The sequence below is a fragment of the Thunnus thynnus genome, chromosome 21 (assembly GCF_963924715.1).
Source record: "Thunnus thynnus chromosome 21, fThuThy2.1, whole genome shotgun sequence".
Lineage (NCBI taxonomy): Eukaryota > Metazoa > Chordata > Actinopteri > Scombriformes > Scombridae > Thunnus > Thunnus thynnus.
The window spans coordinates 25,372,109-25,386,214 of record NC_089537.1 but is presented as its reverse complement, the minus strand read 5'-3'; positions in this window follow the sequence as shown (position 1 = coordinate 25,386,214).

The window sequence follows — 14,106 nt, the reverse complement described above, 5'->3', positions numbered from 1 at the left end:
CGCCCTCTAAACAGCAACACTTTAAAATAGATATCGCATGAGCCCATGTGTGCAGTTTTCAGTCCTTTAGTAAATAGGACAGATGTAATTTGACTGGGGCTGCAAACCCTTACAAATATCCCTCTTAGTCTTGTTGTGCTTGACAATTGCATTAAGTCTCATATAATCAGTGTAGGCATTTTTGAGAACTTAACCGTCCGACATTTTTCTTAAAATCCAAATGGGTTTATACTTTTGTTGGCATATACGGCTAACATAATTTAACATGCACATTCTTCCTGAACAGTATTTCGTTTACATAAACTTGTACAGGAAAAGGTTGTTTATTAACATATAGTATCATGGTATGTGTATCGGTATTATATTACATTTGTCTCCCTCCATTTTCAGAGTGATTTTAACGTTGTTGGGAATATGAAGCCTTGCTCAGTGGCTACTCGAGGGCTAAAGTGTTTTTGTTTCCACCCAGCAAATTCAATTCAAGAAAGAAAGAAAAAAAAACAACTTTTAAGCCAACGCTTCAAATCAACTTGAATCAAATCAAAAGCAAAAAGTCTTTAAAATAAAATGCCTGTTTGATAACTGAGTCAGAAAACATTTTCCATTCTCAGATGGTTTGTGGCACTCATGTAAAAGGCCAAGCACGCCAGTGATGAATGGCATGCTATTCAAAAGCCTTCACTCTGTGGAAAGTTGTTTGTTGTTGCTTTACTTTGAAATAGAACATCAATCATGTGAGGAGTGAAAAGGATTTACACAAGCGCAGTCTTAATCTAATGGTCTGCCGCGCAAGGCGATGGAGAAATCTCAAACCAAATTTGACAAAGCCAATTGTCAAAACATTTCCTTCTTGTAGCGTTGGCTCTGTCCACATCGTCAAACTCAGCTGAAAGTCTCCAACAGCGGAATGAAGCCAAATGTAAATTTGAAGCAGAAGAAAAGCAGAGGAATGGAGGAAAAGAAAAAGTGTGTAAACTCTTTCAACCATCCAAATTAGAGGTTTTTATCGGATCAAAGACACCCCAGCTTACACAGCGGCATACGCACACACAAACACACACACACAGCGAGCCTCCCGTTGTGTTTACGGCAGGGCTCACAGCAGTTATATGTTAATGCCAAATGAGTAGAGGGGATGTGAGGAGGAAATAAAGGGAAAGAATTAAGCAAGGCTGGGAGGGAGGGATATCAGGGGAGTGATAAGTAGAAATAATTCTCTCCTCTGCAGTGCTGCACAGACTGACATTGTCAAACAAATTGTCTGTGTGGCTTTAACAATGAAAGCAACTTTTATTTTCTAAGCCTCAAAGCAAAGGGGGAAGAGGAGCGGAAGAGAGGGAAGAGAGGAGAGAGAGGGGATGAAGAGCAGTATATCAAAGTTAGACAGACACATGGGGCTGATACAACATAATCAATCCAGCATCATCCACAACTGATATGACTGATGTGATTCAGCCTTTTTACACTAAAATTAGTGTATATATAGTGTATATGTAGTTTTTTTAAACACAGGTAACCCGCTATAAATAGGCAACTTTGACTCCTTTCATGTTGCCAATAGACGAGTTTGCTTTTCTGTTTTTTTCTCTGGTGTGTCAGTTTCAACGTCATGGCTAGCAGCTAGTTAGTAGGGATGTGCAGAGATCCCAGTATTTGTATTTGTATCTGTATTTGTTGAGGCAGCAAAATTATTTGTATCTGTATTTGAATTCGAAAAACAGTGGAAAGAGGCTTAAAAATTCTGTCTTAGTTTTTATGACACTTTTAATTTTAGAAAATTAAAGTGTTACAATAAGTGTTCATGAATAAACTACCTTACAAAGGAGGTCCCCACATCGAGTCTTGAACTGGAGTCTCCCAGATCATAGATGACTGCACTGATTACTGAGCTAAAACTTTACTCATCACCTCATGCAGACAGACCTCTACCTATTTATACACCCATAACACAGAGACAGCACACCATGTAATGTGTAAGGAGGAACTTCGAAGGCAGTTATTGCTTTTTGCACTTTTCATTTATTGTCTATTTTTTACAACCTAACTTTGTGGAAAGGAGAAGGGGAACAACAGCTTATGGATAGTCCCTTGTAAGCTTGTGTCAGTAGCTCAGCTTTATCTCTGGCAAATACCCCCAACAATATGTTTTTGTATATTTGTATGAGACAAATATTCATATAAAACCCACTATTTGTGCTTTGCCGAATAATGTATTTGTATTCGGGCACACCCCTACTAGTTAGAATGACTAGCATCTTTAGCATAGCTGTGCTGTGCTGTGTGTAGCCGATAGACTGTATAAAAATAAGGTGTAGCTGCAGTGTTTCCAGTTTAACAGCACCATACTGGGCAGGTGACAGGTGTGTTCATGGTGTATGTGGGCTCTGAAAAATGTCACAACGCGGATATAAAGTCACACAGCTGACGGACTTTTAGCCTAGCATTCTAATATTACATAAACATATGGATGAGACTATATGTTTACAGACATCCACAGATAGAAACAGATGAAAGAGCAGCGGAAAAGGGGCAAAATTAGTGTGTCCACCCGGGTTGCATGTTTACTTCACTGCCAATCAGAGATGAAGCCAATAAATACCCATCTACCCAACTGCTGTAGAGTCATTTGACCCAGGTATGAATGCTGATTGTACCCTTTCATACTAAAGAGAAAAGCTAGATGTTAGTGGGTGTTAGTGGTTTTTTTCTTCAGTGTGAAAGGGGCTTAAGATTGATTAATAAGCACTGGTAGCCTGCGAAAATTTACAGAATCTACACAATTACTGCATGTACGGATGTTTCATTTTTTACATAGTGATGGGAGAGTATTTGGTTCAGAAGTTGAAATAAGATAATAAAAAGATAATAATAAGAAATAGAGCATAGAGAAATAGATAAATTACATGTTCTGTTCCAGAAATAAGATCATCTCTTTCAAAGTTACATGACATTTGTAAAACTGAAAATGATCAAAAACTAGCCTTGGAACATAACTGTGCTAAGTCATGCTCTTCATTGCATTTATCTAGGCAAGGATGTAATATTATTCACAATTTAATAATTCTATTTTAAAGAACAGCATCTCCCACAGCAGCTTGTCCAGACATGGCTGTAATAGCAGCAGGACAGTGAGAGACAAGACTAGACAAGATTACTAGCCTTGTTCCAGGCCCCTGAATTTCCCACATCTCCAGTTTGTTCGGGGGTTTTAAGTCTGGCATTGTGCTCATTGGCTGTTGGAAAACCAATCATTGCTTTGTTGTCAGAGATGAGAATGGTGATGTTGTCTTCCCACATAACTAACTGGGCACTGCATCTATGAAGAATAGCGAGAGAAAAATGGTGTGGTAAACATAGATGCAGCTGTACAGGTTGTTGTAAGTTAAATTGGCATATCCCTCAGATCATTGTGAAAAGTTTAATTGCGCATAACAACCATGTCGATTGAAAATGACATCCTTGGTAAACCACCTCGCTATAACTTGTTACTCATTTGATTTGGTTAGGGCAAAACAAATAAAGTGATCAACAAAGTGTGTGGCCTTTTACACAGGAGATCAACTAGGCAAACTCCAATTGCTGATGAAGATCATGTGATATAACGAAAAGCTCCAGAACAGCTACTAAATTAACCTCATGGTGACATTGTTTTCTTGACTAGTCTTGCCACATGACTGAAATCTCATACTTAATTCATGTGATAACTAAACTCCAATATGTCCAACCAACCAAAAAAGAGGGCTGTTGTTGTTCTCTTTTAAACATGGCCATAATGTTTACCTAACTTTCACCAAGTAGTCTTTGTGACTAAACCTAACCAAATGTCCAAACCAAAAGTCATATGGATCAGTTTATTTGCAATTTTGGGGGCATTGACAAATAATTTTGTCCTGCCAACAAAGCCAGATTCAGCCTGTCAGGCTGAGGGGGTGCAGTGAAAAATGTCAGGGGGGCGTATGTTCAACAAGTCCTCCGAATTAAATGACCACATAGGTCGTTTGTACCTGCACTCCAGAACGACCCATTGGAGTATAGTATGCTGCTTTCTAAAACCATTACAAATCACTGTTAAAAATAATGATGTTTTATGGTGACAGCATTGTCACACCATAAACATCATTATTTTTAATGGTTAAGGTCTGGTTAGGTTTAGGCACAAAAACCACTCTGTGGGTTAGGGAAAGATCATTGTTTGCATTAAAATATTTACTTGAAACAGTAAACACCACATTGCGCTTTTCAAAAAAATGTCCCGACTCATGTTTGGAAACTTTTTGCCACCCAACCCACCTCCTCCTAATAAGGAAGTCACCTTATATAGAAGTCATCTGAACTGCATCTCCAGGTCATAATTACCACAACTGCTAGATGGTGTCTGTCACTCAAACGTAACTATAGGTTGTTTTTGGTGACTGAATTTACATCCTATGGGGTCATTTTTCTTGAGAGGACAGGCTCCATATGTTACAGTTAACACGCAATCATTTGGTGTACATATTTGTTGTTTTTAACTGTCTTACCTCTTCTCTTGTTGATGTGGCCTATGGGATAGTTTTTTTTTTGTCACAATGTGAGTCATTTCAATGCATAGATTTATCTAAATGCAATGACAATGAACTTGAACATGCCTCACAAAAACACGGCCCAAAATATGTTTCCAAGTGAATTAATTTGATCTCTTTGAAAAACTCAACTTAGTCACTTACCAACTCCGCCAACTTCATAAGCTTTTGCTTAGGCTTGTACTTGGGCCAGTGCACAACAGCTTCAGTGTATATGTAACAGATTCTGAAGAGGCAGGCGGGAGTAGAAAAACTGAAACAATAGAAAAAGCAAAAAATATATTTTAGTCAAGTTTATCTGGCACCCCTAGATGAGCCTACTCTCCTAGTGAGAGTAGGCTAGGAGAGTAAGTCCTTGACGGTATTATAACCCATCAGTTGTCGCTAATGACACAGAAGCTAGCAACTTGTTCCACGTGATCAGCCAATCAGCAATGAGATCCAGGCCTACTTGCCAATAGGGGCACAAGATCAGAAAACACTCATGTTTTGTTTACCTTAATATACTTAAAGCACTTATTTAGAATAATGATTAAGATATTAATTGAATATTTGAGAAGTCCCCAAATGGCTTCTAATAGAAACTTTCCATTACCACAGTACACATATTAAAATGTAAACCTGCTTGTGATTATACTATATTATCCTACTGAGAAAATTCTGTGGTTGCTCAGATTCACACCTATAATTGTCCTTTGTTGTTAATGTACATCATAAAATGTAGAAATCACATGGTAAACACACAGATAGAGAGAAGGATCCAGTGATAGCAGGGTTTCCTAACAAACTAGGAGGGAAAAGTCATTCACAGTCAGGGTCAGCACCTGGCTTTGTCTCTTCTTTTCTCTCATTTTCTTTTCCTCCAGATTTCTCTCTCACCCCCCTCCCCCTCCCCAAACTCTCTCTCTCTCTCACACATACACACACACACACAGACACATACACACACACACCACTCAGTCAACAAAATAAAGCCATGTATTTCCTGTTGTCGGGAACTGAGCTGGACTGTTGACCTATAGCCGTAACAGGCCTTAAGGGGAGCTGTGATTGCTTTGCTCTTTGAAGGTTGGACTCTTGCCTTCGCCTTGATTATACAGTAGGAGGCATTTCAGCTCAGTGTTACGAGGAAAACATCCTGGGGTTTGTCTCTTGTGTGCATCTGAAAGCCTGTCATACAGTCACAATTTGTTAGCTTTGAGTGATATTTCACTCTGAAGGGCAGTGAGGACTTTCTGTTGTACTGTAGCGCTACACAATCAACTATCAAACCCAAAAGTAAAAATTAAAATTTGATGGTAACCAAATTGGTTGGTGAATCATTATAAATTATAAAGCACAATCTGTTAATATGTTTAGAAAAAGTGAAAATATGTTTTCACTATTTTGAGGATGTGTAAAAAAAAAGTGATCAACAATACCTTTCTAGCTTTTATTTATTTGTCATTTGTATATTTTTTACACTCACCAGCCACTTTATTAGGAACACCTGTGCAATCTAATGCAATCCAACACAACAGCTCTTTTACAAAGCTTATACATTTTCAGTATCTTTATTACTGAGGTTGTAGTGGCTGGCGGTGATATACTAGAGTGCATTATATTGAAAAGTGTTCCTAATATTTTGTCCGCCTAGTGTATGTTAATGGATTGGACAAAATATTAGGAACTCCATTGACAATATGACAATAATAGTCCAACCCAAACCTCAGTTCTGTGTTACTTCTGTCAATACATTTTACCTCACAGTAATTGCAAGCTCTGTTAACACTAAGTTAATATAAATTCTCTGTCAGCTACACTCAGAAACAAGATATGAGGTATTGTGTATATATGCAATACACCTGGAGTCAGAGTTATTTCACGCACTCACTCACATGGCTAGTTTTTAATTGTACAAACAGGCTGTTTGTGTTGTCACCCTTTGCCATTATTCATTGTTTGCAAATCTTGCAAAGTAAATTCTTCTCTGTAGTGTCCGTTTATTAAAGCCAAACCATCTGACAAGGCACCCGTTTTGGGAAGTAAATCCTCGTGGGATTCAGCGCTGGTGCTTGCCTCTGACTGCATGTTGTTTAAGGTAGCTGCCTTACCGCATAACGACATGAACTCAAATGGCCACCGTACATTAATGATGTGGTTTGCTTTTATTTTAATTTTTATCTTTTTATCTGCTACTTTCATTTGAAATATATTGAGTTCAGATTGCTAATTATATCATATAGTTGCAAATTGCGTTGGGTAATGACAAAATACTAGTTTGATGAAAGTTTTTAATAAACGCATACCTTCACATGAATCAATACCATTATACCTTAAAATAAAGTATACTGCCCAACCCTACCCTGTCATATACTTGGAAGTTTCAGAAACAGCTAATAACTGGACGTTTTATTGGCCATGTTTTGTTTGTTTTGTTAACTATTACAGTATTCAATTTTTTAAATTAAACTTTGTTGAGAGAAAAGGAGCTTTGATAAATTGCTAACAGACAAAAACAACTGAATGTAGAAGGTAAATTATACACTGAGTTAAACCTGATAAGAAAAGTGTGATGGTTAAACTGACACATATTGACATTTAATTAAAACTGGGATCTGGTCTAGTCAGTGTTATCTACCATCTGATATAATGGATATGATCCAGTTTGACTGATTGCATGAACTTAACCATAATAGATGTAATGTTTCTTTAGTATTATTATCCTAAATTAAGAAAATGTACAATTGATGTTTTTAATACATAAAATACGTTGAGCATTTGCACAAAATATAAGAAGCTTCCATCCAAAAACATCAGACAGCCCATACTAGTCTTATGTGCATTTGATTTGCGCAGGCAGGTGTGAATGTCCATGCGTGTGCGTGTGTGAGTGTGTGTGTATCAGTTGCAAACAGTGGAGTCGAGTCTATTCTTGGCGGGCCAGTGTGTCAGGCAGCTCAGATAGGCAGTGACAGCTCACCTGCGGTGCATAGGGCACCGCTGGCCTGCAGGCAGATAGAGGAGGGAGGGAGAGAGCGGGGTGGCGATGACATGAACCCAGCATGACTCGCCCACGTAGACACACACAGCAGGGGTTAACACGATCACATTACTTACTGTTTGGCACAGGTGGGGGGTGGAGGTGGCAGCGGTGGTGGGAACCGTGGACGGCGCGTGTATCGCCTTTGATGAAAAAAGATGGAAGGCTGGAGAGGAGGACTACAGGAGGAAGAGGGGTGAAAACAGAGGAACAAGCCCCAGTGGAGACAGATGGATAGAGACAGGTCTCCACTGAGAGGGGGACATTTATGAGATAAAGGGAAAGCTAAATCATATATAATAGACAGGTCCTGTAGATATAGAATATGACAATAAGAACTCTATGAGCATCTGATTGTGTTTGACAGAGTCAATTTCTGTTCTGTTTATGTGTCCACAAATTGAAAGTGTTTAGATAATATCTTATTACTACTATCTGAAGCATTCTCTCAATATTAGGGTGTTTCCAAGCCTATAGAAATAAAGAGAGCCAAATGCATCACTATAAGCTGCATGAAAAAGTTCTCGCTGCTCATTGGTCAGATGTGTCTTGGGCGGGAGCGAGAATGTCCAGCTAGTCCAGGTTGGACCTTGATTCACTCTCTGGCTAACTGCCAGCAACTGTTGATTTCGCATCCCAGCATGCAAAGCGCACCTGGCTACATGAGTCGTTCACTTCAAACCTGCAGTTTTGTAGTCAGATCGAGGTCGGATCATGTTCCCACCACAAACAAACTGCTTCAGATTTCATGTGGAAGGTATAAGGATCCAACTATATTAAAGAATTGGAGGCCAATTACACTACTATGTAACAATGCTAAAATAGCTAAATGTCTTACAAACAGATTTTAAAAAGTACTACTGAATATTATTCATCTAGATCAGTGTGGATTCTTACAAGGAACAGTAGATCTATCAGTGACAATATTAGACAAAATAATTGATTATTATGGCTTAATGAAAACCCCTGCTTTAATTTTTTTTGCTGACTTTGAAAAAACATTTGATAAAGTATGTTCGGAGATTTGTTGATTAGTTGGATAAATGTAATGTCTAGTAACCCAGAGTGTAAAATAATAAATAATGGCTTTTTTTCTGAAACAGTTATGCAGTACAGTGGACCAAAACAAGGATGTCCACTTTCTGCATATCTATTTATTATAGCGTTAAGCAGTAAGAAGCAGTAAGATTAAATAACAAAATAAAAGGTTTGAGAATAAATAGTTTGAAATCAAAAAAATCAACCTATGCAGATAATGTAAATGTTCAAATTCAGCCAAATGTTGCATCTTTTACTGTATTAGTTGAAGAGCTAAATAACTTTTCAGTCATTTCCAGTCTGAAACCTAACTATGATAAATGTACTGCGTTATGAATTGGGTCTCTGAAGTTTAAAAAATTTGAGTATTGTAGTAATCTGCCATTAAAATGATCAGATAGCCCAATAGATAAGCTAAGTATACATATCCCTAGAAACATGGAACACATTACAAAAGAAAACTTTGATAGAAAGCTACATATAGTTGACGGAAAATTAAAAGTTTGGAGAATGACTAATTTAATTATATATGGAAAAATAACAGTGATAAAGTCATTCTTCAGTTTATCTATGTTCTCATGTCATTACCTTGCCCCAGGAGAAAAAATATGAACAGACTGTGTTCAGTTTTTTATGGAGTGGTAAACTTGAGAAGATTAAAAGAGCTTGTCTATATAATGATTACAAACATGGTGGACTTAAATTGCTAAACCTTAAGGCACTCAATTTTGCATTAAAAGTATCCCTTATACCTACATTTATTTTAAATCCATGGTGGTTATATTTATGATCTTCTTACATATAATCAACTCTGGGCAAAAATAAACAAAAAAATATATCAGTTACACAAGCATCTAAAAAAAATAACTGCTGCATCAGTAGCTATTCAGTCAAAATGAGAGGATTTGCTTTGACATGCATTAACACAACTACTGTTCATGTCTCCATTAGAAATGTACAACTAAAACTAATCTACAGATACTTGCCTATGAAGGAAATGCATAAAAAATGGGGCATCCAACAATGTGACTTATCTAGATTTTGCGAGGAGGAAGAGGAGTCAGATCTTCATTTATTTTGGTATTGTAAGGAAGTTGGATTATTTTGGATTAAAGTTGAAGAGTGGATCTCAGTTTAAAACCCAAAAAGTAGCAGTGCACACAGCTCCAAGTCTTGAACCAAGTATCAGGTGCATGGCTGTGGCAAGGATGAAACAAACTAAACACCAGCACTCACAGATCTATTCTCTTATTATTTATTGTGGACAGATGTATATGGATATGAACCTACCTTTTGTCCTACGCTGCACTGTCACAATGGGAAGCATGGGTATGGCTATGTATTCCTTTGACCTTGTGTAATAATAATAAACTTTAAAAAATTAACTCCATATTTTGTATGTGACAAAAATGAGACCACTTCCCCCACAGGGTCTCAATGTGGTTGTTTTGGTCCACACCAGAGTACCACCGCTGTGTTAAGACCTGCATGGTACAAAGGAGGAAAACCAAGCAGAGTTCCATTCGACTGGAGTAAACAATGCAGGTTTGAAAACAACCTTAGAATAATTTCTAAGTCATGGTAGAATGAGTTGGTTCTATCTTAGTCCCACTAAAATATAAAAACTCTGTCATGTTATTAGCAAACATTAAGCAATAATCAATTTATTGTTCAAACAGTAAAGCTCTCATGAGTCTTGGCTATACTATCAAAACATCATAAGCTATAGTTATTGAGTGCTAACCAAATAGCTGCTTGAGTTTGGAAAAATGCAAAATGTAGTGTCATACAATTAGCTGCGCATTTTTTCTTTTCTTTTTTTTTTTTTTTTTGAATATTTTTAGAAAGACCATTTTTGAAAGACCACCAGCTGATGTTCTCTTGTGTTATTTAATGTGTGTTAATTGCACACACTGCACACTATTATACAGACAGTAGAAGTAGTCATTATACAGTAGCCAGAATGTGTCGATCTAGAGACTGAATGTGATAAAATTACATCTTTTCTGAGGAACTGGCATGCATTGACACTGGAAAATAGGACAGTGGTGTATCGTGACAAGTCCACGCACATCAACCTACAATGACACATGTCAAGACTCATCATTGTGGGTCTATTTATTTCCTTGGTTGCTGCACGTGAACCTGTCACCCTGAGCTTTTTCCTGTACTGCCCAGCAGCAGCCCTGAACATGTTTAGTTATGCACAGGTGAGGTCACAGATCTTATATTAACTTTTTGAGTTGATCTGAAAGTGATTTAGAAATAATTGCAGGTAACATGTTGGTTTGTGGTGAGTTATGAAGGGGAGAGGCCACTGGTTCCAGAAGGTTTTCCCCATTCTGTATTCCCATTTAAATTTTTCTTTATATAACATCCACAATCTGGCTTTATGTAGAAATATGGGGGTCTCATGGATAATGTAACGATCATTATCTTATGGACATTTAATCATTGAGCATGTTTTGTGATTTTGGCATGGTGGGCAGATCTGAATACTACTATACCCATGAACCCCTGCTGCTGAGAAGAAGCCAGTCAGACATGTAAATCAAAGTGGTAGTGAGTTCAAAGTGATTTATTTTTGTGGTTGTAAAGAAAATGCAGCTCCATAGCTGCTGAAGTCATCTAAAATTGACCTATAAATGAACTGATTCACGCTGTAAGGCAAGGCATGTTTATTTGTATGGCACATTTCAACAACAGCTGTAGATTGTAAAGAACCAGATGTTTTCTAACACAGTTGTCCATCTTTTGGACTGATGATTCAACCAAGAGAGTTTCATGCAGGTCCAAGCTGGAGAAGAGCTCCAACTGTGAGTCAAGTAACATTGTCTATTGGAATAATTAATGCGGCGCCGGAAAAAAGTCCTTCCACTTGGATGATTGTTTTGGATGGATGATGGATTTAATTTGCACAAAATCAATTTGTGTAACCAATGCTTAGATATATTGTACAACATTTACTATTCTCTGCAGTATTCAGGGTCTGTCAAGTCAAGTTCAGGTTAGTGTGCACCACTGTCAAGTGTAGACACAGTACATTTAATCTTGTCTGCTTTCACATTCTGTTTTGTAGAAGTTTGCAGCAACACTTTGCATGAACAGTGTCTGACATATTAGCTACCTGAAATATTATAAATACATTGATTTCATTGGCCTGAAGACATCATACTGCATATGTATAACCAGGAGAGCAACAACAACGTCATTGGTCAACCCAGGGGTGTAGACATACCATAAAATTCCCTGTACAACTTGTGTTTTTTAGAACTTTGTGATGTGTCGCTGATGCTAATACGATTTTCTCCAGGCCTGTCTTTAATAATGACTGTTAACCTTCAAGTCTACTCTGTCGCCTCTGTTTCCTGAATGTTGCAGAATACAGATTCTTTATCTATTAATGGAATAGTGTGTCTGGTGTTAGCTACTTGGAATATGTGGCAGGTTTGTACCGCGCACAGCACTTTAATGTTGTATTGTGTGTTTTTCTTATGTTTATATGTTTTTTTTTATGTATTTGATTTGATAAAACATCTTGAAGTAAGGTCAATGTGATGGATAGATGAATTCAGTGATATACAGGGAAATTCTTTCATTGCAGATATACTTGTTAGTATCAGGAATGAGGGAATGAATACAGACAATAGAGGATGAAAATAGTGTGTGTGAGTAGCCGTGTTTCTGTGTGAGCGTGTGTGAGCGCTGCAGTGAGCTCCATGTCTCTCAGTGTGACGCATACTTTCATTGAGCTGTTCAAGGGCCTCCCAGAACTCTAGGTGTGTGTTTGTCCAGGAGCCCCTGCTGCTGGCCACTGTGGCGACCAAATGGCGCACACAAACCTGCACGCCTGACTAGTCCCCGACCAGATCAGAACAGCACAATGTTCTGCTGAGCACAATCCCCACTAGTCTACAGGCAGCCAACAGAGGAGGAGGAAAAGGTTGGGCTATAGTTGGAAGTAACATGGGGAAGCAAAGAGGAGGAGGTGGAAAAGAAGAGGACGGGTAAAAAGAAGATTAAAGAATAAGGAGCTGAGAAAAGGAGAAGTTTTGGGAGAGGAGGAGGAGGAGGAGGAGGAGGAAGGAGGTGGATGTGGGTGGAGGGAGAGGAGCGTAGGATCTTAAATAGCCGTTTGTCCCGTCTGCAGCTTGGCAGGCCAGTAGCGCTAATGAAGACTTCAGAGCAGACAGACTGTCCAACGCTGCTGGAGACCAGAGGCTGAGAGAGAGCGAGAGAGGAAAACAAAGGGGTGGGAGGGCGATGATGAAACAAACTGGCAGAAAAAGGCTTGGTCAGAGTTGAGCTGGTTTTAGACATGATGCTTTGTGCAGTGGCACCGTGTTCTCTGTGCTCGTGTCAGGCATTCAGGTAATAAAGATGTGAAAGTGTAGAACAAGCTTAAGTCATCACAACATCAGTCATACAGTGGTAGAAAACTGCTGTGGAATATCAGACGGTGGTGTTCAAACAATTGAACACCCAGTGTCTATATATATAAGATAATGGTTGAATTTACATTAATAGCACTGGTCATTTGCAGGTGAAATGCTGCTAACTGGATGACAAATGATGACACTTATCTTGTGTATTGTCTTGTGTTAAAGAGGATCTTTAACATGAGTGCCTGTTATAGATATAAAAAGACTCTGCTTGTATAATAATCTGTGTCTGATATCGTTTGTCCACAAAATAAGTTAAATTATCTTGCGAAAAATGACATCTTCTCCTTTTCCCCCCATTGAAAAATACTGAATATATGAATATGTATATATCGTTCATTTCAGAAGATAAACGGCTGGACACAAGATGTGTCCTACTTCACTGTGAAGTCCATTATCAGTATATGTGCTCTGGAGACTTCAAGTTTGGAACACGATTGGCTCCAAACTAGTTGTAATGTCACAAATCCTGCTCACAGGTTTATATCTTAAACTGAGATTTAAGGTGAGCTCAGAGAATATTTCCTCCTTCAGTGGATGAATGTGCAAACAAACTGCATGTACATCATTCTGCACAGTGAAGAGAACAACATCCAACTGAAGGAAGAAGAAGAAAAACACATTTTTGAGTGAAGGGGGACTTTTAATAAAACTATATTTTCCCTTCTGCAAAATGCACAGTACACTTCTGATTGATATAAACTTCCCATACAAAGGCATTGCACAACACTTCAGTCCTACTTTTGTGTTTTACAATGTGCCATTATATACATATTCATCTTTTTACATGAGAAATATCCAGATGCCAAATCCGACTTAACATTATGACATTGTCAGCAGCCATACCAGCATGTACCCTGTTTCTGCTGAATGACTGAAGCTAAGCAGGTGTGGGCTTGGCTAGTACTTTGATAGGAGACCTCCTGGGAAAAAAGTTGCTGCTGGAGATGGTGTTGGTGAGCCAGTAGGGGGGCAGTCTTCCCTCTTGTCCTCATAAATCCCAATGCGCCAGTGCATTGATGGGGACACTGTGTTGCAGGAA